Genomic DNA, 26,419 nt, shown 5'->3' on the forward strand with positions numbered 1-26,419 from the left:
TTGTTCCAAGTGTCAATGACGTCCTGTCTGTGCAGCCCACTGGCAGTAGCTAATAAATCTCCACAAGCATCAAAGCACATGAAAAAAAGGAAAATGATAAGCAAGCTGGCAAAAACTCATTCATATGTTCCCTACTCTCAGATTCTGCAAATTCTTCATACTCTGGTTTAGTTAATGAATCGGATTAGATGGCTAGAACCATCACATTTTTAGTGCTATCCATTCTCTGTGGGGTATTAGAAAAGAATACCTCCTGGTGAATAAGATCATGGAAGTCCTCCTGCCAGTTTGTACAAAGCAACTGTGCTGCTGAGTAACACAATCACCCAGTTCCTTCCTCCTCCACTAAAACACACAACTCCTGATCTTGAAAAGGTTAGAGTAGAACCAATATGGGAAAACTCCGTCTGCAATGTCACTGTAGCTGTGTTTGTCCTAGGATTTGAGTAAGACAAAGCGAGTGATATATTTTTTTATGAGACCAACTTCTACTGGTGGAACGTACAAACTTTCAAACTATCCAGAGTTCTACTTTATGTCTGAGGAAAGAAATGAGAATGCCTGAGTAATACAAGATGGGACAGCTAGTTAAGCCTAAAGGGTTACATATTTACGGAGATCACTTGAGGGAGAATGAGAAATAAGGATTAGATCGCTATGCAGAGGTGGTTTGTGATGTGACATTAAGGGTTAGCATGAAAGGTATGTATAACGCTGTTGCAAAGAGCTATGAAAGCAGTGTCCTTGTGAAGCCCATGCTTTTTAGTGTGTAACAGAGCTGTGAATTCATTTTTCCCAGACTTGCCTTTTGAAGTTGTTGTGGGGGGTTTCTTTGAGGATGTGTATAGAAAGATCAGATATGGACTGCTGAATTTGTGAAAGATATTCACCCATGGCTGATACGGTGTCTTTTGTCCTATTGTTTTTTATGGATGCTTATTTGATTGAACATAACAATTGCTTGGTTTTACCACCTCCACCCCCACCCTCACACATAGTTGTTACTGAGGCATTTGCTGCCCTGAATGAGATTTTGGCACACCTGTACTGGGTAGTTCTTATAGTACACACTCATAACTAGTGTGTTCCCTTGTGTCAACAGAGAGCATTGCAAAGGGAGACCCACCAATGTATTGGTTCTACTATGGTTTGCTGCCTCTCAGGGTCTCTATGCTGATCAGATTTCAGGCCAGACACCTCCAGAGTCAATAGAAAACAAGCAAAACTGTGACTCAAAATAGCCACTGGGTGTTAAAATCCATAAGATCAACACTAGCTCTTTATGGAGGTGCAAGGCCAGTGTCATCAAAGTTAATCCTGTGATTAGGTCAGGCTCCTTGGGTTAGAGCAGAGCTATCCAGCTTTTCCTGTCCTGGCTACATCAACACTTGCACCAGTGGGATCATCCACTCCTCTGTATCTGGCTTTGTGGACTCTGATTGGCTGCCACCTACTCTTGGCCTTTCTATGTGCCCGAGGATTGCTGGCCAATGGCTGTGCCCATAGCTGGCCATTAGAGGCCTCTCTCAGCATCTTCTAGAGCTCTTCCCTTCCAGCTGGTCATCTTCCTCAGGTGGGGTGCCAAGATGGTGATGACTCTACCAGAGGGCTGCAAATGCATGGTGCACCCATCACAATTGTACTTTCAGAGCACTTGGGTATCACATCAGCCAATTATCAAACTCTTAAGCCTTTCCTTAGGTTTCCAAAATCCTCCCACTGCATCAGCAGCCCTTCTAAGTTATCTGGCTAACTCAGATTTAGTAACAGACCAAAAGCATCACTTGATTTTCCTAAATATGCTTTCCATGCCTACTGAGACTTACTGAGCCATCTGTGTATGCATACACATTTGCAACTTACAATAAATTATCGTCCTATAGGAAAACCAAACAGCCATTAAACATTCTTGTTTGGAAGAGAAGCAACATTTGATTCAAGCAGAAAGAATTTCAGTACAGCTCTAAAAAACCACTTCATAATAGGACACGCATAATAGTAAGCTTTATACTAGTGGCTTTATTCTCCATATATTATTTATTTGTACTTGAGTCATTTCTAGACACCCAACTAAACACATTCTTCACCGTATATGTAAGTGTATAAAATATCCATTATACCAGGCCTTCAGAAAAGCAATAAAGACTGACTGTAAGAAATGAATAGTCCAACATCCTTTATGCTTGTGAATAGCATCCTACTTAAATTAGATGTCTTATTGCTCACAGGAAAAATATACACCCACAGAAAACACCTGACCAAAGTAGGGCCTTGAGTACACTAGCATTTTTCTTTAAAATGTTTGCAGTTGCACACAGAGGGCCCAACGGACTTGCCAGACTCCTAGCCAGGTGGGACAGGATCTGCTTCTACCTAAGGAGCATAGAATGGGTGAGCCTGCTGGCAGCCAGCCCTCAGACCTGCCTGGAGTACAGCACTCCAGTAGCGATTTAAAGAGCCTGGGGTTCCAGCTACCACCCTTCCTGGAGTATGACGGTAGAAGCCAAGAGTCACCAGACCCGGTGCTACTGCTTCCTTTGTCCCCATCCTCCCTCCATCAGCAGGCCTGGTTGAACAATCACTAGTGCTAACAATGGATGCACGAATGAGAGACTCCACACTGTGCTTCTAGCACTACATTGACTAAACCTGTCCTGAAGAGGGTTAGCAAACCCAGTGGTTCATCTGTTCTAGCTCTTGTATCATTGTTTCCAACTGTGGAGCTACGTGTGTGGGAAACTGTGAGAAAAAAAAACTTGTTGATAGTGCCAAAGGATTTTAAATTGTGAAATGTAACAGAGCATACTTCGAAATGTGCCACTGTCACTCTGTAGAAGGCAGAAGTCTGCATGCAATTCTGTATAACGGGAAGCAACATGACTTGAGATGTGGTTGACCACACTTAACATTCTCAGAGACTGCTCAAAGACCTGTCAGATATTTTACATATACCTAATTAAATATACTTCTGAAAAGTGACCTCTTAAAACATTGCCAGTATAAGCAATGCTCTTGTGAGTGATGTCACAACTGCAAATAAAATCTATGTGAAAAAGTTAGACTGGGATTTTCACAGAAACCTAAGAGAATTGGGCACCCATATCTCATTGGCTTTCAATAAGCTGCATTCATACCTCCTTTATTCTTGTTTGAAAATCCTACCATCAATTTCTACAGAAATTCAATACTGAGTTTCACAATAGTTATTTATTCAATTCATTGCTACTTGAATAACCTAGAAGTGGCTCCTGGGACTGGATTGTTTAAATGACAGTTGGTAGAATTTTAGGTCTCAATGGTTATGTCTACATTTGCCCCCTTCTTCAAATACTAATAAAGTGCTGCAATGAATATACAGCACTTCATTAGGCTAATTCTCCCCACGGCAACTTCAAAGTGCTGGCATGCCTTGTAGCTGTGGGCACTTGGAAGTACCCATGCAACTTCAAAGTGCCCAAAATTTTGAGGAGGAAGGGCATTTCGAAGTTGCCTGGGTGCACACAGTATAGACACAGCCATTGTGTGGCAGCTAAGATGCAAAGGTAAGAAGTAATATTAATTTAAACCTTTATTATAGCTTGTTCTCAGAGTGGATAATTAATTACCCAGCTTTGCTGCCTATATATTTCTTATGGTGCTGTAACCTGAATGATTTTAAAATTATTATCTGTGACTGTTACAAAGAATAAGAAATGAAACTCAGTGATTTGTCATTAGTCAGCTATGACTGTTTCTGCATTTTATCATGGGTGAACAAAGTTTCTGATACCAAATTAGAAGATTCTCACCAAGCTGCTACCCTCCTGGTGTACTGTAATAGAAGGATAAATATGTTTAATGCTGTTGATTCAGAGCTCTCCAAGCCTACATCTACACTAGTGAGTTTTGCAGACAAAACTTGGTTTTGTTGACAAAACTTGCCGTGCATCTACACACAAAATGCATTTTGTCAACAGAAACTGTCAACCGAAAAGCATGTAGATGCTCTGGGGGGCCCTTTTGTTGACAGAGTGGAATAAAAGATTGATCCATGTTTATGTGTAGATGTGATCTTTGACAGAAGTTTGTCGGAACATCTCTTCCGACAGTAGCTTCTGTATACAAATGCTTCTCATGTAGACATAGCCCAAAAGACTGACAAAAAGAAGAGTATTATTCTCACCTCAGAAACAGAGAAACTAGTGACTATGACAATTAAGGCCCATGTTTGTAAAATTACCTGTGAATGATTCATAAGCACAATTTCCAGAATTGCTGCTGAGCACATGCTTGAATGCACCAACCTGATGTGGCCAATTTTAATCATAAGCACCAAAATTTAAAGATCAGTTTTGAAAATTTGATCCTAAGGTTTTTGACCACCATTACACAGCAAAAGCCAGGAACAGTGCTCTGGGTTCCTGACTCTCAGTCCAGTGTCATGCCCACTAAGCATGGGATGAATTTATCAAGTGGTTGATTTTTCTTTTTAAAAAAAACCAAGCATGAACTGGATTAATGCTGTTATGTTCACTTGCATCAGACTTAAAATCCACCTCTTCTGTCTCAACTGAACCAGGGGTCAGCAACCAAAATAGCAAGAAGAGCCATTTTTTCCAATTTGGTATAAACTTAATAATTCAAGAGCCACATTGCATGTGAATATGAGAAGGTCCTTAATAAAAAAACATCAAACCATACTTTTTGCAACCCCTATTTTAAGAACACCACACACAATGATTTGTAATGTGATAAATGTTTACTTCAGGACATCTACAAACTTGTTACATATTCTATTTCATCACACTTTATGTGTGTGTTTGTACCACTGTCTTCCTGACCTTTACTCCCGAACCTTCTCTCTGTCTGGAGGACAGTAGGGGGAGTTATACAAGGTTTCAAGATCATGTATTGGTTGTTATTTGGAGATTAGTTATTCATTTTTGTGCTTTTAGGTCTTCACTGTTTATTGAAAATAATGAGGAAATTTTTCTTTGCAATTATAGTGTCAGGAGCCACAGAGAAGGCCTTAAAGAGCCTCATGCAGCTCCAGACAGTCAGGTTGCAGACCTCTGAACTAAGCCTTTGACCAGTTCATTGCTTTAGTGCTTAATGTCTACTGATAATGGGCCACATCCTCCCTGACTAAACTGACCTTGTTAGGTGTGGCTCTCCTTTTGTCTGGGACTCCCTTTTTTTCATGAACCTATATATTTAGACCCTTCTCTGGAGCCCACACTCATCATCTGATGAAACGGGTCTTTGCCCACAAAAGCTTATGCTCTAAAATATCTGTTAGTCTATAAGGTGCCACAGGACTTGTTGTTTTTGAAGATACAGACTAACTTGCCTATCCTGCTGATACAGAGAACTCAGAATTTTATAGTCGTTTAAATGAAGATACTGATGGTAGAAAATTATATGGAGCCTAAGTAATTTCAAAAATAATTCAAATAGTGGTTTAAATAGCTAAATAGGCAACTTAAACACTTGTTTAATCATCTATTGACTTTTTGGCCTTAAGTAAATGTATTCAGCAACATATTTGCTAATACACTCCTGAGCATTACTTATTTGCTGTCACTCCTCTAATTTAGCTCCCTGGGAAGTGTTCCAGTAAAGCAGCAATCCCACTAAAGCATATCCAATTAAATATAGCACAATGGTAGACATTCTATTATCCTGAGACTCCATCCACAATCATGTTTGTTCACTGCTGGCTCTACTAGAACTGAATAACGCTAGCAAGTAACTGTTTCATTATAGAGTCTGCTTGAGAGCAGGGTGGAATTATTTAGATCACCAAAAACACACACATTGATTTAAATCAGCTTTGCTACTGATACTTCTTTACATGTTTCTTCAAATAATGGCAGAAATCTGATCACAAAAACATGTTAGCTTACTGCTCAGTACAGCATTTTAGCACATCTAAGAGGGTATATTTTGTGTATTTTTTAAGATAATTTGACTTTTATTAATTTAGGAACTGGTATATGATACTCATTACCCACGTCAGGCTACAGTTCCAGCAAACATTTTGCTGACAAAACCCTCTGTCTAGACATAGCCTATGATGTTTCATTCTTGCAGCTAAGCACTGCAGCATCTTCTGGCACCGCTTAGACTTTATGTTTTCCTTTTTCACTGAGGGAGTGAATTTCCTTAAAATATCACTAAGTATGGTCTCTTTTGCATCCAGAAGCAATGACAGTTTACCTATGGCTAAAGTGTAGAGATATATAGGAAGCTGTGTGTGTGCTGAATAATGCCTTTCTCCTTTTTGTTATCCAGTCCAATCAATTGATCCTTTCTGTGCTGTCTCCATCCTCTCCTATATATTGTCTCTCTGTCTTTGGTGATGTCTTAATTGATTTTGCTGTGCTTGGCCCGAGTCTACCATCACATAAGCACAGAACAAAAGCAGTCTTATTGCGTTTGTGTCTTTCTTTGCACATATTAGTCTGCTGAGAAACAAAAATTAAAGATCCATAATATTCAAGAAGCAAGAGCTGGTATTTGGTAGCATATTTGTGGTAAGGTTTAAAATTCAGCATTTTATAGATGATTTAAAAATCAAAATCCGATTTCAAATAGAAGAATTAGATGTTTAATGTTTTTAAAAATATTAATTTTTATACACTGCTCGAGAGTCTAATGGTGTAGGATGCAACGTACTATAACAACTTGTTGTGGAAAAATATAAAATAGAACTTGACAACAGAATAATGTCACATTCTTTAATTCAGCTGCATAAATAACCATGTTTGGAGAGAAGTAAAAGTATTGAAAAGAGAGTAACGTAATTATTTTAATAAAACATTTCATAGGTTTTGATAATAATTAGTTTCATTTTGAAAAGAAATATGACAATATTCATTCAATATGAATCACATTCAAATATTTATAATGGCATTCATGCCAGATCACTCAGTCCACTATAGCTGAAAGTGAAGGAAATGCCAAAGGGCAGTGGTTCATCAGAAAAAAAAAAATCTTGTGAATGACTATCAATATGGGCTATAGACAATAATATTCACTAATCCAACTTTATGTGCTCACTGCTTTGTAATATATCCATGTGAGAGTCCTGAAAATTCCTTTTCATAATTTTGAAAATTATTTTAACAGCAATCAATATCCTCCAGTGATAGAAGTAGGTCTAAAAAAATCCCTGCATCACATAGCTAGGATTTTGCTTATCTCACACTAATTTTCATTATTTAAATCAATTGTGCAATGGGTAATGTACTTGTCCTACAGAAGCAGCAAAATGTGTGACTACTGCTCTCCCCATAAAAATGCCTCTTCAGAGGACTGGTTCTTGTTCCAAAGTTGGTTGACTTACAAGAATCATGCCTGAAATGACAGAACTTTGTAAAAAATACACATACCCTCAGTAAAAATCAATCTCCACCTTCTGTAAATGCTGCTGAATTTTAAATTAACATCTTCTTGCCTTGAATTTGTCACTGAAAAAATGTATTTTTCTGATCATGAGACAATTATATTGCAAGGCCTGGGAGACGGAGATAATGATAAAAATACAAAGTTTAAATGATCAGTGATTCTAAGATAAGAAAATCAACCATTTTAAAAATCCCAAACACATAGAAACCAACTCACTGTTTAAAATACATACTCCAATCTCTAGGGAAATAACTTCTGAAAAGAAGCTTGCTCTGATAAAAGAAATTGGTTTCAAATTACAATATAACAATGACTGTCAGAGATTGCTTTGCAGAGATCATTTGGAAGCCAGGAAGTTTACATATTGTACAGTTTTTATCCTTTTTTTCACAATGCAATGGTACACAAGATGAAAACAAAGTGATAAGCTGCACATTATTGCTATAAATCAGCTTTCACCTAAGGCAAATTTAAGACTGAATCTCCTGTTTGTGTGCTCCAATGTGCCACTTAGGAGTGGTGATAAGTCTTCTGTCTGGAACTTACTGTAGTTTCTTTCCTATTGTGCCTATTGAAGGAATAATTTTAAAAAGATGAAAAAAATCTCATGGGCAATAAATATCAATGTGCCACATGTCAACATTTTAACTCCTCCCTGGTTTTAACAAGTTCTGCTCAACAATCAAAGGTATAGAATAGAACAGTATGGCCCCTCCGAACTAGGCTTAAAGCTTTGTGCAGAGAGATCATTTAAACTCTGAGCCCGTGCTCACAAAGTGACCCTTTGCTTTTAGTTGGCATCAGCAATACATGGGGCTAAAAATGGAGAAACAGCAAGTTTAGATAGGCTCAAACTACATCCAGCATCATTTTATAAACCGTTGTCGAACCTTGCACCATTAATCTTGCAGCTATAAAGCATTAGTGTGGAGAAGATCCAACCATAGTTAATATGTCTTCAAAGTGCTGTATTTGGGCAATTAGGCATGCAAGTCTCATTTTTAGATGTTCTTGTGAATGATAAAATTCACAACTACCAGTCTCTCTCAACCCTATAGGTGCCGAAAAGTTTAGGAATATATGCTGTTGCAGCAAAAGCTCCCGAGGTGCCTAACTCTGTGCTCCTGGGCATGCACGCTGCTGTCTCATCCTAGGTGTCCATGGCTATGGTTACACTACAGTGCTCTGTCTACAGAAGTCACCGTCAGAAGAGAGTTCCTGACAAAACATCTGTCAACACAGTGCGGCCATACACAAAAGCCATTTGGGAGGGCAACCCTCACTCTTGACAGAGTGGTCAGACTACCCGGCTGCTCTCTCGACAAAACAGGCACCCGGAAGCACAGCAGACAGGGCTGCCCGTTGTTGTGGATGTCCTGTCTGTCGAGAGAAAGCCCCCCAAGAGCATCCACACAGCTTTTTTGACAACAGTATCTGTCAACAGCAGCGATATGCCTGATGGCTCAGAGGCAGAATGCTGCTGGTGAAATGCTGAGTTTTGTCCACAGTCAATAAAAACACATTTTGTGCGTGGACATTCCACCAGTTTTATTGATAAAACTGAGGATTTTGTCCGCAAAATTTGTTAATGTAACCATAGCTCATGAGTCTACTTTCTATTTAAATCACTGAGTGGACCTGGTTTGAAAGGTGTGCTCAGCAACTGCTTCTCTTCAGACAAAACAGCCAGATGTGAACCTCTCTCTTAATCATCACCCTGCCATTAGATAACCCACTTGGGATATGGGAGACCCCAAGGTCTCCCCAGCTGTCAGTCCCAAGACCCCAGCTGTCTGCTAATGAGAAGAGTTTTGAAAAAGGATCTGACACTTCTCAAGCAGGTTTCCTAATCACTAGGCCAGAACATATTCTCTTGGGAGTTTGGGAGGGGAATGAGGGCAATGCAATGTGGGAGGATGACATTACATACCCACAACCTATTGCTGGCATTGTTTTTCCCACCCTGCACCAGCAAAAATACTCAGAATGCTACAGGTCTGAGAGATATGTAGGATAAGTTCCCATAATGCACTGATGCAACGGTCTATGTTTGCCGATTAAGTGTGGCACCAATAAGTTGAATTTGGTGGGACCCTGTGGGAAGGTGAGGTTACTCAAATTTGAATTTATAAAACCAGCATTATAAAATCGATTATAATAAATCTGAATTTATCTCTTACTGTAGACATGACCCCAGGGTCTCCTTGGGAAACTGTTTCACTGTGAATAATAAATATTTATAATTGTAAATATTAATTTGGCAGTGAAGAAATGAGACTAAATATATAGATTGGTGGCAAGGGCACTCACTTGGGAAGTGACAGACCCATGGTAAACTCTCCCCGCTCCGTTGATTCTTTAAAGCTATTCCACTTTAGATAAATAGTTAATAGACAAGAATGAGGGAGCATAAGCAGCCTAATGTTTACAGCACTCACAAGTGAGGTGGCCAGTCACTGTTCAAATTTCTTCTCTTCCTGAAGTAGAAGGGGGAACTTGAACTGGGGATCTCCCACACCCCAGATGAGCGTAATAACAAGGAGGCTGGAAAAGATGACGGCGTGCTTCCTCCTTCTTCTCCCTCCCCTCTTGTAAAAACACCTTAGATGACTAACTCAAAGACATGGTTCACAGCTGAGAATCACAAGAGGAGATAGGGCACTGAAATTCGACTGCAAATCACTACTTATCTCTGTGAGAGGGATGGGGTTTAGAACACAGCCCTGTCATTAGTATCACCCCATCTATTCTGGATTTTGTGAACTGCAGTCGAAAGAGCCCAGAGACACTACTGAGGAGCCCAGGAAGCTGAATAGCACATACTGCCTCCTCAGCTGCCCTGGAACGCACATGGGGCATAATAATGAAAACTTTACATGAACCCCAAAAATGTGGAGTCCCACAACGTCAGCTGTCTATGTATGGCGCAATCTTCTCTACTGTCAAATAAGAGGAAGAACAGGACAGGCCATCACAGGACAAAAGTGTGGTCAATAGGAGTACTAGAGACAAAAACATCTACAATATCAAGCTCTAGTGTGCATTCAGTCCCCATCATGGGTAATGAAAGTCCAATTAAACAACAAAACAAAAGACCCAAACCACCCACGCCTTCCCATTTTATGGCTATTTTTTCAGCTCACAGTTAGGGCTCAGCTCTAGCCCCATTTTGACTTATAAACAGCATCTATCTTGTTGTCTAGTTGCACATATAAAAATTTATATATAAATAACAATAAGCACAAGAGAAGCTTTTTCACACATCCAGTCCTCCAGCATAGACTTTCCATCCTTTCAAAAACCCTCAACTCCATTAACCTTTTCAAAATAGAATAATAACCTTTACAGCATGCACTGAATACCAACAGATTCTAGATCTCTCCAAAGAAGTGGAAGATAAGGTGTTAGCTGAGATCAAGGGATCTTCAACTGTTGCAATATCAGGAAACAGATGATATAAGGCAGATGGATTACTTTTAAGTCTTTCTGATACCATTGTAGAAAGTTGGCCCTCAGATTGCTACCTCTGAGAGTCCCTCTCACAGTCTAGGATTTATTGACATTTCCTACTCTTCACCCGTACTTCTACACAGTCTTTCGTACTCCTGTGAACTGACCACTTCCTCCAGGGCTTTTACTTGGATGATCTCTTCTGCTTGAAAGGTTTCTCAGTGCATCTCTTCCCCATGGGACTCCATCATCTTCTCTCAAGAACCCATCTGCTTTTCACAGGGCCTATCTCAGGACCTCTTCTGGTAATATAATCTGTTCTCTGTAGGTTGTGTCCATCAGGAGCCACTCCCTGTTCCCTTGCTTTCCTCTCCTGTGTCTCTTTCCTTTACTGAGTTCTTGTTCCTTTGTGTATCTTTCTGCCTCTTTCACAGCTGGGATCACTAGTTACAATTAAGTCTCCAGATCAGAATTAGTTGTGTGTTAGCTGATACATTATGACAATGGCAAGCCCAGTTATCCTTAAAGGGCCAGCCAAGATGGTTTTCAGGAAGTTGGGAGATCAGGATGGAATTTTCAAGAGCACCTGAGTGACTTAGAAGCACGAGTCCCATTGAAAGTCAATGGACAATCTATTGGAAGCTAGCTTCCTCAGAGTAGGTACCATTCTGTAGACAGCAATGGTATGTGAGGGACATTTGGTGCCAACGGCTGACCCTTGTCCTCCGTTTAACCCATCTCAATCTGAGCCAGACAAAGTATATGATTTCTCTAATTTTATCCATTGAATCAAATGGCCTCATCATGGGTTATCTGCGGGAGTATGGTTCACAGACGGCAGCGCAAAGCTGGTAAAAGGGAAATGGAAGGGAAAAGCTGCAGCGGTCCCAGCACATGCATCAGCTGCACCCCTGACTGCAGACATAGCGGGATCAGCCCAACTAGCTGAACTGGCTGCTATTGTACTAGCCTGTAAAGCAGGAGCCAATACTGTATACACCAATTCCTATGCAGTATGGGCAGGGGCTACTCAGTGGATAACTAACTGGAAAAATAACAACTGGGAAATTGGAGGAAAGCCTGTATGGGGATTAGAATACTGGAAATGGATATACCATCATGAAACCCAAAATGCCTTAAGCATAGGCCATGTGTCAGCCCATCAAAAGAATAACACTCCAGCTGCACAGCTAAATAACCTGGCAGATGCAGCAGCCCAAATCTCTGCTGCCCAAGTAGATTGGGAACGTTTGTATCTATGGCTACATGATACTTTGGGGCACTCTGGAAGCGAGGAGTTAACGCAGCAAGCACATATCAGGGGGTGGCCCATCACCCACCGACAGGCTAAAGACCTGGTGCAAGCCTGTGCTATTTGTGCAGAAACCCGAAAACATGTCGCAGAAGAGCAGTGATTTGCCAGACTCAAAGATGGGAAAACACTATGGGCAACCTGGCAGGTCGATTACATTGGCCCACTCCCTACTACCAGACAACGGTGGAAATATATTTTAACTGGAGTGGAGGTTGTTTCAGGAATAGGGTTTGCATACCCCACCCAGGGGGCAACAGGACTTTCCACCATCACGGGGCTGAATCGTGTAATTGCGATAGTCCCTACACCCCAAGAGTTCCAGTCTGACAACAGCTCACACTTTAAAAACAAAGTAGTGCAAGAGTGGGCTACTAAGCATGGAATTCAGTGGACTTACCACCTCCCTTACTGACCCCAGTCCAATGGCATAGTCGAGTGCTGGAATGGGCTGTTAAAGAGCCACTTTAAGCCCATGGATGGCACTTGGGGAGACAGGCTGGATGAGGTGGTGCAGCGACTAAACAACCAGCAAACCCCTACGGGCAGTCCAATCAGCAGAGGATTCTTCCCTTCAGAGAAAAATTCCTCAACCTCGGCTGCACCGCTCAAGGACTCCAAATCTAATCCTGGAGATACTGTTGTAATTAAACACCCTAGCCTGGGAACACAGACTCATGTACCGAATTCATGCAAAGGTGGGGGTGTGGACTGCTTTAGACTCTAAAAGGGAACCAATCACGGTTACCGAGGCTTGGATCACATCCAAGACCGGCTGACCTTGTGTTTTCTCTCCAGAAAAGAAGGAACCACCTGGAATACACACCTCCCTGGGAGAAAGCAAGGCAACGACCACCTGTAACATCAGTACACACCAAAGAACTTTAATGTACATAATATATGCAAGCTGCTATATGCCATATTAATACTAATAGACTCTTAGTAATTGCTATAGGCCTAGTTGTGTTGTAGCTACCTTCAACCCAGATGACAGCATGACACCTCAACTCCTCATCATCATCCTGACTACTTCGATGACCTCTGCCACACCTAAGCATCCCCTCAGGAATGCCATCCAGTCCATCGTCTCCACCGCTGGTGCCACGGATTGCTGGATGTGTACCCTGCTAAACTCCTCTACCAGATTGGGAATTGAGTTTGTCCCTCTGAACCTGAATGACTGGTGGGACAAAAGTGACGTCTTCCGGTGGGGACCAGTCTGTTTTGATGACAGCGACATCCACTCCTACCTTCGCCGCAGGCCCTGGGGTTCATGCTGCTATAGGGTGAACTCCTACTTGGATAAGGAATCTGGAAGTTCTGGTTCTGGTTTTGTTATTGTACCCTGTAACGGGATGAGGCTTGCTGGGATTTGAGTCCCTGACAACCTTGTCATCCCGGGTGCTGGGAGGGTGGAACTGAGTGTCTTGCTTGTAATTCCTCGGAGTGGAAGCCATCGCGTGCGAGGAAGCTCCAAGGTTAAGCTGGGCCCTTCTGTCCCGTCCTCCCAGCCAAGCTGGTGTGGGTAGATGTAACTGGTTTGAACTTTCTGGATTAGACCATAATTCCCATCTGCCTTCCTGTCTAATTGTTCTCTGTCTGAGTGTCAGCAAGGGATGGGTGGGTCTCAAAGTATGCAGTCCTGGCCCAACAAGGAAGAGTTTGTGCTGTAAGTAACCAATCTTGCTGCTTTTAGGTAAACACTCAGAACAGATTGAACAGGATGTATCTGCCATCAAAGATGCAGTTAAAATCTTACATGCTGTAACTAAGAATGGAAAGATCTCATGATTAAAATGGCTAGTTCAACAATTAGAATTTTCTCTTACTCCATTCCTGCATTTTATTGTAACCACTATTTTGATTGTTCTTATCATGGTAGTTGTGTTTTGCATAACACTGTGCATCATTAGGAGACTAATTGACGTGGCTATCTCCTCCACGATACATGGAGCTGACAAGTGATCCTAGCCAATTCCGCAATTCCCCACATACTGATTGGATCATTGGGTACTTTTAGATTTCCTCCAAGGAGGGCAAGAGGTGCTGGCATTACCACCACCTTGCATTCTGGGATGTAGTGTGGTGCATCGGGGGTGGAATGTAGCCAGACGAAGTCTCCCCCTTACAAGCCAGCTTGCTCGCTGCCCCCCCCCACTGAGAAGCACACAGGGCATGGAAATGGCTGCTGACGACACAGTCTTTGATGCCCCTCATTGAGGCCCAGATGTGCTAGCTCATCGTGACCCTGAGAAACAGAAAGTACAGATAAAAGGCTAACAGGCCAAACTGTCAATAAGAGAGGGGGGGACCCTCAGGAAATCACCCCAGCCGGCATTGATGAATTTGATGACCACACAGCCACCCCAGAAGAGGAAATCTCCGCCCACACAAAAAGAATGTCCTGTACTCCTAAATTGCTTATGTCCTGTCTTACAAGTGCAAATTAAGTAAGAATTGCCCTTGTAACAAACTGGCGTCACAAAAGACAGACCAGTACGATCTGGCACCATAGATAAGAAAGAGAATACGTAACCAAAGGGGGTATAAAAGGTGGGCCCAGCAGAACTCTAACTTTGAGTGCATTCCACCAATTACCTGCTGGTTGGGTCAGGTGATTGCCTCCCGAGGTCCACAGCTGGGGACGCCCAACCTTGTATTCGTCTTTCTGACGAATTGAGTGACCGATCCAGCTTGGCTACGCTGGTATCGAGAGACACAGAGAGGGTAAGATATACCCATGCTAGGTCTCCTTTCTTTTTGTGCACAGTTAAAGAATTAGAGCTCTGTAACTAGATGTCATTGTATCAAGATATCATTGTGTTAGATGGTAACAGATGTCTTTGTATTGGATTGTAACGTAACTTGTTAACACCTGTACTTTGCTAGCATATAAGAAATAGACAATAGCCTTTTGTAACCGCACGCTTATAACTGTAGCTTAAATAAACTTGTAACTAGTTAAGATCTAAGCCTGACTGCTGTTAACCCTTTTATCACTGCAACACAGCCGGCGCAATAAAAAGCACTTTAACTGTTTGGTTACACAGCCTGGCCATAGGTGAGAGTGCTAGGAGCTCCCTGCTCTAACAGTAAAAAACTGGATTGTTTAGGACCCAGGGGAATACCTCACCGCACATTACCCGGCCACCGGCTAACAAACTATTAGACTTTAAATGCAAAGACTTCTGAAACATAGGTTTCTCATTGGCAGGTCTGTCATACCAAAGGTGTCCACCCAGCCTGCTCTGAAGCTTACGCCTTCTGGTGACATCCCTGAGCTCATAAATGCCCTCTGTCTGGTGTATCTTTCCTGGACAACCTCGATCAGATTCTAAGTCTCTCAGATGGGACCCATCTTAACTGAATTTTCCTTTCTGCCATGCCTGCCCTAACATAATATTTGATATATTACCCTCAACACACTCTTTTACTAGCCCATTTCAGTTTAAAAGTCTTTCTCTTGAAGTTTGTCTTTGTTTTCTCTTCAGTATCTCTCAGCATTTTGTTGAACACTGACTACTTTCATTTATTATCATTTTATTATATGCCTTGTGGAGGAGCTTAGAGACATGATTATCCACCTGCCATGGATAATAACACCGTTGTGTAAGAGAATCTACAAGCACACAACAACACACAACATCCACCCCAACCAATGGCACTGATCTTGCAAAGATTCAGCATTTTTATTAGATTTAATACAGCAAATAGCCTTAGTGTCTGGAACTCCTTGCCAGAGGATCTTGTGAAGACCATTACTTTAACGGAGTTCAAATAAAGAACTAGATACATTCATGGAGGATAGGATCAGCAATACTCATTAGCCTGACTGGGTAGAAATGCATCCCTAATCTCTGATTGTCAGCATCTGGAAATGCGTAACAGAGGAGGGATCACTGGAAGATTACCTATTCTGTTCACTCCTCCTTTTGCATCTAGCATTGGCCACTGTCAGAAGACAAGATACTGGACTAGATGTACCTTTGCTGTAACCCAGTATGGTTGTTCTTATGTTCTTAAAAGTAACTATTTTGCAGTTCATAAAGTTAAAGCACATGCAGAATTGCAGTATAAATATAAAATGACCCAAGCTTAAATCAAACATTGGATGTTTCTGTAAAAAATATGCTTTGTGTTATATAGGATATAAAACTACGTGATCACAGTGGTGCCTTTTGTCCTTGGATTCTATGATGGAGAATAGGTAGATACAAGAAATAGCTAACAAGAGCACATGGAAGTAGTGAAACAATAATAGTCACCATGAAAAACAGTGGTGACAAAACACCGGCTCCTAATCATATGCAAGTTTTTTTTGCAATCATCATAGCAGAAGAGAGCTTTAAAGGGGGACTTAAAGGAGGACAATGGGATGACCTTGCAAATGTTTATGTGATGCTGTTATCACATATATTTAAAAAATCCCTCCCAAATGTACATTGCAGAGCAGATTAATCAACCATCCAACAAAAAGCTAAGGGAGATTCAAACGCACTCAGCTTTAACTTACCTTTAGTCTTATTGAAGTCAATGGGAGCTTTTGTACTCATATCAGCCAGAGGACAGTTAGACCAATTCTCAATGCTTTTGAAAATCCCATGCTTATTGGAATTTTAATTAGAAATAAATTACTGACAGATTCTTCAAAGTGCATCACACATTTTATTAACATTACTTTTCACAACAGACTTAGCAATACCTTCGAAAGGGTGCTTCTGGGGTGGTCCAAAGTTCCCTTTCATAAATTAATTATTTCAAAACAGTGCATTCTTGCTACTAAAAGGTATTGCTGGTTGCCAGAAATCTACAACCAAATCCAACTTCCAAAGAAATCAAGGGAAGGTTCCTACTAAAACAATCATTTAGAAATTTTCAGGCCTCCCCATAACGGAGATATGACATACAATTAAGGAAAACTCTGACACTTTTAAATTGCATCTAATGCTACCGAATCAGCTAACAAATCACAATCCCTTTTACCTACTCATTTTTACCATCTAATTTCTAGTCCAAAGTTTTTTTATGAAGGAAATTTGAGCGGTAGAAGCATTTCTCTTTATAATGGAAAGACTATTGCTTTGTTAACTATGGAGACACTACCAGCTCTGCATTGAATTTAACTTAAAACATACTATATTTTCTTGTCCCTCTCTCAATATCCTCTAAATGTTTCACCAGAAATAGTTATGCTAACTCACATGATTTTCCTTTTGTTTTGTTTTGTTTTCTTATTATGGCTATTTATTATGAGACAGATATTTTCCAATAGTAAACAAAGTTGAGCATATTGTCACATTATTTCAATCTTAAGACACTTACTTTTCTGAATTACAAAAAACAGGCTCATAGTTGAACAATCAAACAACGTAAGCCATTATTTCCCTCCTGGAAAGGTTTCTATTAGTTTATTAAAGGATTTTCTCAGCTGAAAATAAATTGACTTTGAGCTGGATTGGCAAAGTAGCCAAAAAATTGATTCTTATTTTGCATAGTGACAAAGATTGAAGCAGATGTATTGACATTTGATCCATTCCATTCCTAGCTGATAACTACTTTTTATAAGTATGTATTGCTTGCCAACTCTGAGTTCCCTGCCTTACTAAAACAGGGCAAAATCTGGCTCAGTTTGCTCAAACGAGAAGTCCCATTGCTGTATTTCCACACAAGGACTACTGCACCACTTAAGTCCTAAATAAGGTCTATTTTGTATTTGTTTAAGCACACTGAAATTTTTCTGATGAAGCATTTTTCTTGGCAAAGGTCCTTTCACTGAAACTAAATTCTCATGGGACCATACTCATTTTGACCATGGGATTTTGTATGGGAAAAATGTTGAAATTTTTGTATTTATTGTATTGTTTTATTTTCAAAACTAGCAACTCTGTGAACATGTCAGTGACTGCTAAGTCAAGAACAAAGTTTGGCCTTTAATATAGTAAGAATTATAACGATGATAAATTGACTTGTGTATCCTCCTCTATCATCCATTCTTGATCTCAGAGGGAGATTTTTCCTGCTCTGCCAGCATCTGATTTACAGCCACTTATTGCAAAAAATGTGGCTGACAGGTTTAAATGACAGTTTATAAGCATTTCTGAAGCACTTAAATAGCTGTGAACTATGGAGCCAGAGCAGAAGAGATATTCCATAGCGTGGAAGAGTTGGTATTTTTTATGTGGAGTTGAGAGGAGGCGTTTCCTCAGACTTTGCTTCTTCGGACTAAGCCAATCAAGTTATCATCACAAAGCTCATTTTTCAGCTGCTGTGCACCGATAACTCATGGCTTATACAGAACAATGTGGAGAAAGGGACTCTTGGATGGAAATTACAGGTGATCGGATTTGGTTTTTGTTGCCAAAACAGTGTTCCATCGGAAAATCGTAAGATGACAAAATCTTTGTGTGTGTGTGTAAAATAATAATTTTAATTAAATTTTGTTTAGAACGATACTTGGGAATTAAATATCAAAATGCCCCATATCAGCATTTTCAGAATGAAAAGTTTATTTTTAGTTTTGAAAATGCCTTGACTTTATTTTAAAAAAAGGTTGAAATTGCAATGAAATGCTGTGACTGATCCAAAACTAATGGCTTTTTTAATTTTGCAATAAATTTCAAATGTTTATATTTAGGGTGGAAAAATCAAATATTGAGATTTTTGTTGATAAAAAATGGATTTTTCTAAGCATGACAAATAGAAATCCTTTCTCATTCCCTTCCTGGAACAAAGTGATGGATCCAGTATTGGGAATCTAGATGGAATCATCATAGAAATTCTTTCTTGCTCTTAAGAGATTTACTTAATATGTTAAGGTGTAGTTTGGTGGAGGCATTCCTCCCAGAAACTGCAAGCCTTAGACAGACACAATTTGCCAACCCCCAGCAGTGTTGTTTCTATTTTTTTCCATTCATGGGTAGAATAAATTTTGTTATGTGCACCAAGTCATGTGTGGATGTGCACCACAATAGAAACATGTGCTGCCTTCCATGGGAGGCTGTGGCTCTCTACTAAATCTGCTCGGCAGCACTTGACTGTCCGCTGGGTGGCCACCCAAGCACTCAGCTTATAGGGAATACTACCCCCACTCATGACCCCACTGGCCTGGCTGGATCTGCACTCCCAAAACCAAAGACAAGCTAGTACGATTCATACTCCATCTCGATCCTCAAAGATCAATATCATGAAGGTTATGAACTGGCCCTAGAAATGAAGGTAGCACAAAAGGACCGCCTCAATAGACAAAATTTATTAGTGCTAACAGATTTAAATATAAATTTAGTGGGTGTAACTCAGTTAAAATAAAATCTTTTAATATGGAATAAAGTTCTTGAGATGAGATGGAAGGAAAGTCAAGTGGAAAAATAACTCTGCTGCAGTTGTCACAGAGTGGTTGTTTTATAGGCAAATTGAATTAAATCTGTGCAGATGATGGTTAGATCTAAAATGAAGCCAATAAGTGGAACTGAAAATAAGCCTCTGAGTCCCTAGAGTCAGGAAACTGGTATTTTGCAGTTCACTGACAATTCAAATTATGGGCAAGTAATTTGGCATATCTCTAAATTTAATCTTCATTTACTTTCTGTCATATCTTTTCAGCTGAAATGTGCAATAGTCTCACTGCAACCAGGAAATGAGAGTGATGTCCAAGAGCAGGCAGCTTTTGCAAGTATGTCAGTCACAGCATTATTTTTATAAATCAAGATAACAAGAGTAGAGAAAAAAAATGTGAAGCGACAGTATATGTTCAAATGAAAAGCATCTAGTCCACAAATGTTTATATCTCTCAATATCATATTTTCCAGGGGTGCCCGTGAAATGATTTCCTTCACAATGGCCCCATAGATAAAATCAGGATTTGATTCTGCAGACAAGTTATACAAATGAAACTGCGTTAAGGCCATATGTAGTATCTAGGAGTTCTCAGTCCTGGCACAAAATTTATTTTTATGTAATTGCAGGTGTTAAAATATAATACAAATTAAGAAATTATGAGAAGAACATTAGAATGTAAGTCTCTTCAGTGATCATTCTGTGGGCTGCATCACTACATAATTCAGAAGCAGGCTTGGCTTGCTCACTTTGTTGTGAAAGTAAAGACCAAAAAAAATTAGATAAGCACCTGAAGTTTTGGATTTCGGATTTTAAAAGCAGTCCAGGGGTTTAATCCACACTCCTTATCTTTACTTTAACAGAGGGTATGTGCTTAAGTCCTCTGCATGGGTCTGAAAATCTCACTTGAGATACTTAGTCAACTCTTACCAAATAATCTAAAATTCCAAAAACTGACCAAAAATCTTGAATGTTCAAGTCCAGGGATTTAAATTTACTGTACTCTGTACAGGAGACGCTTTCATATCTGTCATTCAATCATCCAGGACTCTGAAATAACCAGCATTTTAACCAGAAGTAAATTTTAGTTATATTTTCCATAAGTACAATATAGTGAAAGTAAATACAAATAAATGCAGCACATGTGGTATAAATTTATAGTATACAATACTAGTGTTATTGGTAAATAAAGTACTCTGCAAACATTTTTGTTTGTTTCTTAATATCTAATCTTGAGTTTCTTCTTAAGTGTTATGCATTGCTAGCTATAGCTCTCTATTATCCAGACTATTTGAATGTCCAGCAACCTCTTAGTCCCAATGTCTGCCAGATATGTAAGAATTTACTGTAGTATGCAAGTGTAACCAGATCATCTGGGTTGGTCAAAAAATTAAAATTTACAATTTCAACAAAAATGGGTGACGGTTTTATGAAATTCAGATCATATTTTTTCACCCAGCTCTAGGGAGTGTTTCCCTTGTACCTTTAAATGTGAAGGTCTCCCATCTGGCTGTCTAACAGTAATTTATATGAGGACCTTGTGCAAAGGAGTCAGAGAAGAAAAGATTTACAGAATGAGCCATACATTTTGGTCTCATGGTGATGTCATATTTTCTCTTGACTTCCTTTTTTCTCAGTCTGAAATAAAAGCTGTCTACACTGAATGTATATGTTTTTTTACTTATGGAAAGCACAAGTATCCTGCTTAAATACATTTCCTTCTGCAAACAGGGATACATAATACTTTTACAAACACTACTCTACACTATCAAACAAAAAAGCAGTCCAGTAGCACTTTAAAGACTCACAAAATAATTTATCAGGTGATGAGCTTTCGTGGGACAGACCCACTTCTTCAGACCCTAGCCATACCAGAACAGACTCAATATTTAAGGCACAGAGAACCAAAAATAGTAATCAAGGTTGACAAATCAGAAAAATATTATCAAGGTGAGCAAATCAGAGAGCAGAGGAGCAGAAGGGGAGGGGGAGTCAAGAATTAGATAAAGCCAAGTATGCAAATGAGCCCCTATAATGACCCAGAAAATTCCCATCCAGGTTCAAACCATGTGTTAATGTGTCAAATTTGAATACAAAAGAGAGTTCAGCAGCCTCTCTTTCCAAACTAATGTGAAAATTCCTCTTCAGTAAAATGCAGACTTTCAGGTCATTAACAGAATGGTCCACTCCATTGAAGTGTTGACTGGCAGGTTTGTGAATCAGGAGTGTTTTTATGTCTGCTTTATACCCCTTAATTCTTTGTCTAAGAGAGTTTGAATTCTGTCCAATATACAAAGCTTCTGGGCATTGTTGGCACCTGATGGCATATATGATGTTAGCTGAGGAACATGAGAATGTGCCCTTGATTCTGTGAATAAACTGGTTAGGTCCAGTGATGGTGTCTCCTGAATAGATATGTGGACAAAGTTGGCAATGGGCCTTGTTGCAAGGAAAAGTTTCAGGACTGGTAAATTTGAGGAGTAAAGGGACTTTGAAGTTGCCCTGGCACTTTGATGCATAGGTGGGTGAGCCGCAGCTAGACGCCAGCCGGTACTTCGAAGTTTTAAACTTCAAAGTTCCCAAGTGGGGGAATTTGCTTAATGAAGTGCTGCATATGCAACACAGCACTTCATTAATAAACTCCCTACACCCTATTTATCAGCCTCCCTTCGAAGGAGGGTGGTAGTGTAGACACAGCCTATGAGATATGAATGTATAATCTTTATATGTAACCTGGCCTCATGAGCAGTCCATTACATTTGAGCCTAAACATAATCCACTGGGCTCTTCACCCTCTGATTGAAAGATATATTGCACAGGTGGGGCTATGGTTCAGGCTCTGGTGGCCTTGCCATTTCAGGGAGCTTCTGTCATCAGAAGTTAGATAGAAAGATATGGTTAATATATTTAAATATATATTATACATATCTTTTATTATTATATTAAATATAACATATTTAAATTTGTTTAATATACTTGAAAATCGATAGTGGTGGGCTCAAAGGTGAGCTGTATCATCAGTGTTGAAATAACCTTCCATAGAGAAGTCTCATAAGATGGACTTCAAAAAAATCAATGCCAATTTCTTATGTTTTTAAGGCCAGGACTGCCATGATGTCTTCAGCCTTACAGATGATGGTCCCTGTGACAGGGATCTCCTGCAGGCCCCATCTGCAGAAAAATCTGGCAGAGCACTCTGGGAAGGAGTTTCCAAAGAACTTACTTTGGATGACCAAAGGTGTTCTGATGCTGTCTGAGGGCACCTCCATCAAGATGTAGTGAAGTCCCACAGCTTTATATTGGTCTTTCAGACACTGCAAATGGAACACTTGTTTCTAACTGTAGGCCTTGCTGGAGCCTTAGGAATAACTAAAAGTACAAAGCAATGGCTGTGAACCACAGTAGGTTTAGTCTTGGCAAAATAATAACACTTCATGATCTCACAAAAAGTAAGCACATTCCTGACTGGAGAGAATGGTACAGAAACACCCAGAGTTCTTAAGTAACAATGTAAACACATTGCTAGGAGGTGCTACAGGAGCTCTCCAACCTGTCATAAGATAAAGATGGGATGCAGGATAATGGATAAGGATGTTTTCTTCAAACTATGAGGTACCAGATAAGGGCATTAACTAGCCATGTTTGGAATATATTACATGACTTGTTTGCATCAGTGTGGAACGGGAGAAGCCAGAGAAGGGTAAGATTGCATTTGCCAAGGGGACAACATCCAGGTGTGCTGATTGAGTGGGTGTCTTTTCATGTGCGTACATGTGTTCATGTACATGTAGCTCCCCTGGGATGCTAATAACATGCTTCGTCAACAATAAACCTGGCTGTGCAGATTCACCATTGAACTCAGCTTGGCCTTTCAATACCGTCGAAGTCTGTTGCACTAACATGCTGCAGTATCTGCTAGTACAGCTGATGTCAGAGCTCCAAGAACAGTAACAGCACTGCAACAAGTCTCCTCAGCACTTAACAACACTAAGGTGGCTCTCTCCTAAGCACTTCCGACAGCATGTATGAGGGTCAGTGACAGAAATGGCTTTTGATAGTTGAGAATATTTTGAAACCTGGGACTTCGGCATAAGCCTCCAGTCCTGGGAGAGGCCCTATGAGAAAAAAATTATTCAATGCGTGATCTTCTCCAGCATGCAAATCCTGGTCTACAGTACTCCAGCCTAGCCAGTTATTTCTCATTGGCTGTGTCTAGACGAGCCCCAAACTTTGAAGGGGGCATGGTAATTATGGTGTTGGAAGATTACTAATGAAGTGCTGCAATGCATATGCAGTACTTCATTAGTTAAAATCCCCACAGCAACTTCGAAGTCTGAAACTTCGAAGTACCGGCTTGCATGTAGCTGCGGGTCAGCTGTGGGTACTTCGAAGTGCCTGCATTACTCCAAAGTCCCTTAAGTCCTCAAAACTTCAAAGTTACCGTGGGGGGAGATTTTGACTAATGAAGTGCTGCATATGCATCACAGCATTTCATTAGTAATCTCCCAACACCCTAATTACCATGTCCCCTTCGAAGTTCAGGGCTAGTCTAGATACAGACATTTTGTAGGTATATATTTGATTTTTCTTTCCTAAGTGGAGTATTTACCTCTCATCTTTACTGAATTTCATATTGATTTCAGACCAAAGCTCTAATTTGTGAATATCAATTTGAATTCTGTTCAGGCCTCTAAATTGTTGTAGTTCTTCCCAGCTTGGTATCATCTGCAAATTTTAAACATTAATTCTCCACTCCATTGTCCAAAATTATTAATGAAAATATTGATTAATACCAGACTCTGGACAGAACCTTCATGATTCCCCCTGACAAATTAGTCTTTGAGCATCACCTTTCAATCATTTTGCACCCATCTTTTAGTAATTTCACCTAATCCATAATTCTCTAGTTGCTCAAGAGAATGTCATGGGGGCTATGTCAAAAACCTTATTAAAATCAAAATATATTGTGTCCACTGTCTGAGTAATGCTGCCAAAGAAGGAAATTAGATTGGTTAGGCATGATTTGTTATTGAAAAATCCATCGTGGTTATACTTACAACACTTTTGTTCTCTAGGTTTCAAGAAATTGATTGCTTAGTAATTTGTTGCAATATATTTCTGGATATTGAAGTTAGGCTGACAGGTCTATAATTCCCCACGCCCTTCTTTTCCTCCTTAAATAAGTTTCAGTTTCACTGCATTCATGTCCTTTTTTGTATTTGTTCAAACAAGCAAATATTAAATACCCATGTTCAAATTTGTAATGATGAATATTTGACTTGATAAAGATGCTAAAGTCATCCTTATTCAGTAAAGGAACAGAATCACATTCAACCCTGGGTGAACCTTGCCATGCGTCAAATCCGAACAGGTCAGCTTTCAAATCTTGAATACTCCTAACAAACTGATCACAACCTACAGACCAACAATGTGTTAACAGAAATTAATTACTGAATCATTTCAAATGCTAAATAAGTTGGAGAAAATTCACAGTCAGTTTGCAACAATTCAAGACCAGAAAGAGAAGAAAAGTTTGCTGAATATGTTATTTGTCACATTTTATTCAGCCAGCTATAGTAGGGAGTTTACGTGTTCCTTATGACTGTTTTGGAATAATAGTGTAGTTCAAAGTCAACCTGTAATCTTAAATGTCTTCCACATTAGTCTCTGAGAACAAATAGTTTCATGACATTAAATTAAGTCAGGAATGATAGGATAATCTATTTTATGGCCACAGAAGATATGGAGGTTGTATGTAAATATCAATGCCTTTGATATCAGGTGTCATAGAAAAGCCTAACACAGATAATGTATACCGTTCCTAAACCGCAGAATAAAAATACTTGATTACATTAAAACAAAGGACCTAATGCAGTCTTCAAACCTACTTCCCTCTTTCGGATGCTTAGTTGCCCTAATGAATGCACCCATTACTAATTCCTGGCACAAAGATATGAGTGCAATTAAATTCAGAAACAAATTATGCCATTTACTATTCTTTTAAATTACATAGCACAATTAAGTGTGCTTGGTGCTTGACAAAAATATCCAAGAAATGCCCACAAATCAGGTAGTTGGATACTTTGGTGCTATCATTTACACCCAAATTAACTATACCTCCAAGAAAATACAGGTGGTCTGTATCTAGACTACCCCCTCCAACTTTGTTAGGAGGCATGGTAATTAAGGTGTTGGGAGATTACTAATGAAGTTGCTGTGGTGCATATGCAGCACTTCGCTAGTAAAAATCTCCCCCACGGCAACTTGGAAGTTTGCAACTTTGAAGTACTGGCTTGCGTGCAGCCACGGGTCAGCCGTGGTACTTCGAAGTGCCCATGCTACTTCAAAGTCCCTTTACTCCTCAACATTTTAGAAATTTGGCTTTCAATTCTAGGAGACTGTTCCACAGCTGACCTGTGAATCTTTGAAATTTTTGCACTCTTGCCAAGAGGAAACTCAACAATTTTGTTTTCTTTCTTGCAACCCTTTGAAAATTTCCATTTTCTAGAGAGAAAATGTAGATGCTAACTGCATTTAGATCTCTCTTTCCTGCTTTAACCTTGATTGCTTTTAAGAAGATGAAACGTGCTGGTGAACTATTTGTTCTCTAACAGCTCTTCGCATCCATCAGAAAGCAGCATTCCCAGCCAGCCTTCTGTAAGCAACTGTAATTCTGTGTGGAGCCGCCATCTGCTGGAGTCTAGTACTTCCAATTACTATAGTTGGACTTGTAGCAGATCATCTCTGAAAAGAAAAGAGAAAAAAAGAAATTATTGTATCATTCTGCAGGAATGAAATGCAGCACTCTTGATAGATGCTATTTATATACAGCACACTGTGCATGTCATTTTTAGGCTGTTTTTTTCTTTATTCTTCAGTGCTACAGGCTTAGGGGTGAGGCAGGTTTAGCCATAACTACACTTGAAAATCTTTTTG

This window comes from Carettochelys insculpta, chromosome 3 (genome assembly GCF_033958435.1).
Source record: "Carettochelys insculpta isolate YL-2023 chromosome 3, ASM3395843v1, whole genome shotgun sequence".
Lineage (NCBI taxonomy): Eukaryota > Metazoa > Chordata > Testudines > Carettochelyidae > Carettochelys > Carettochelys insculpta.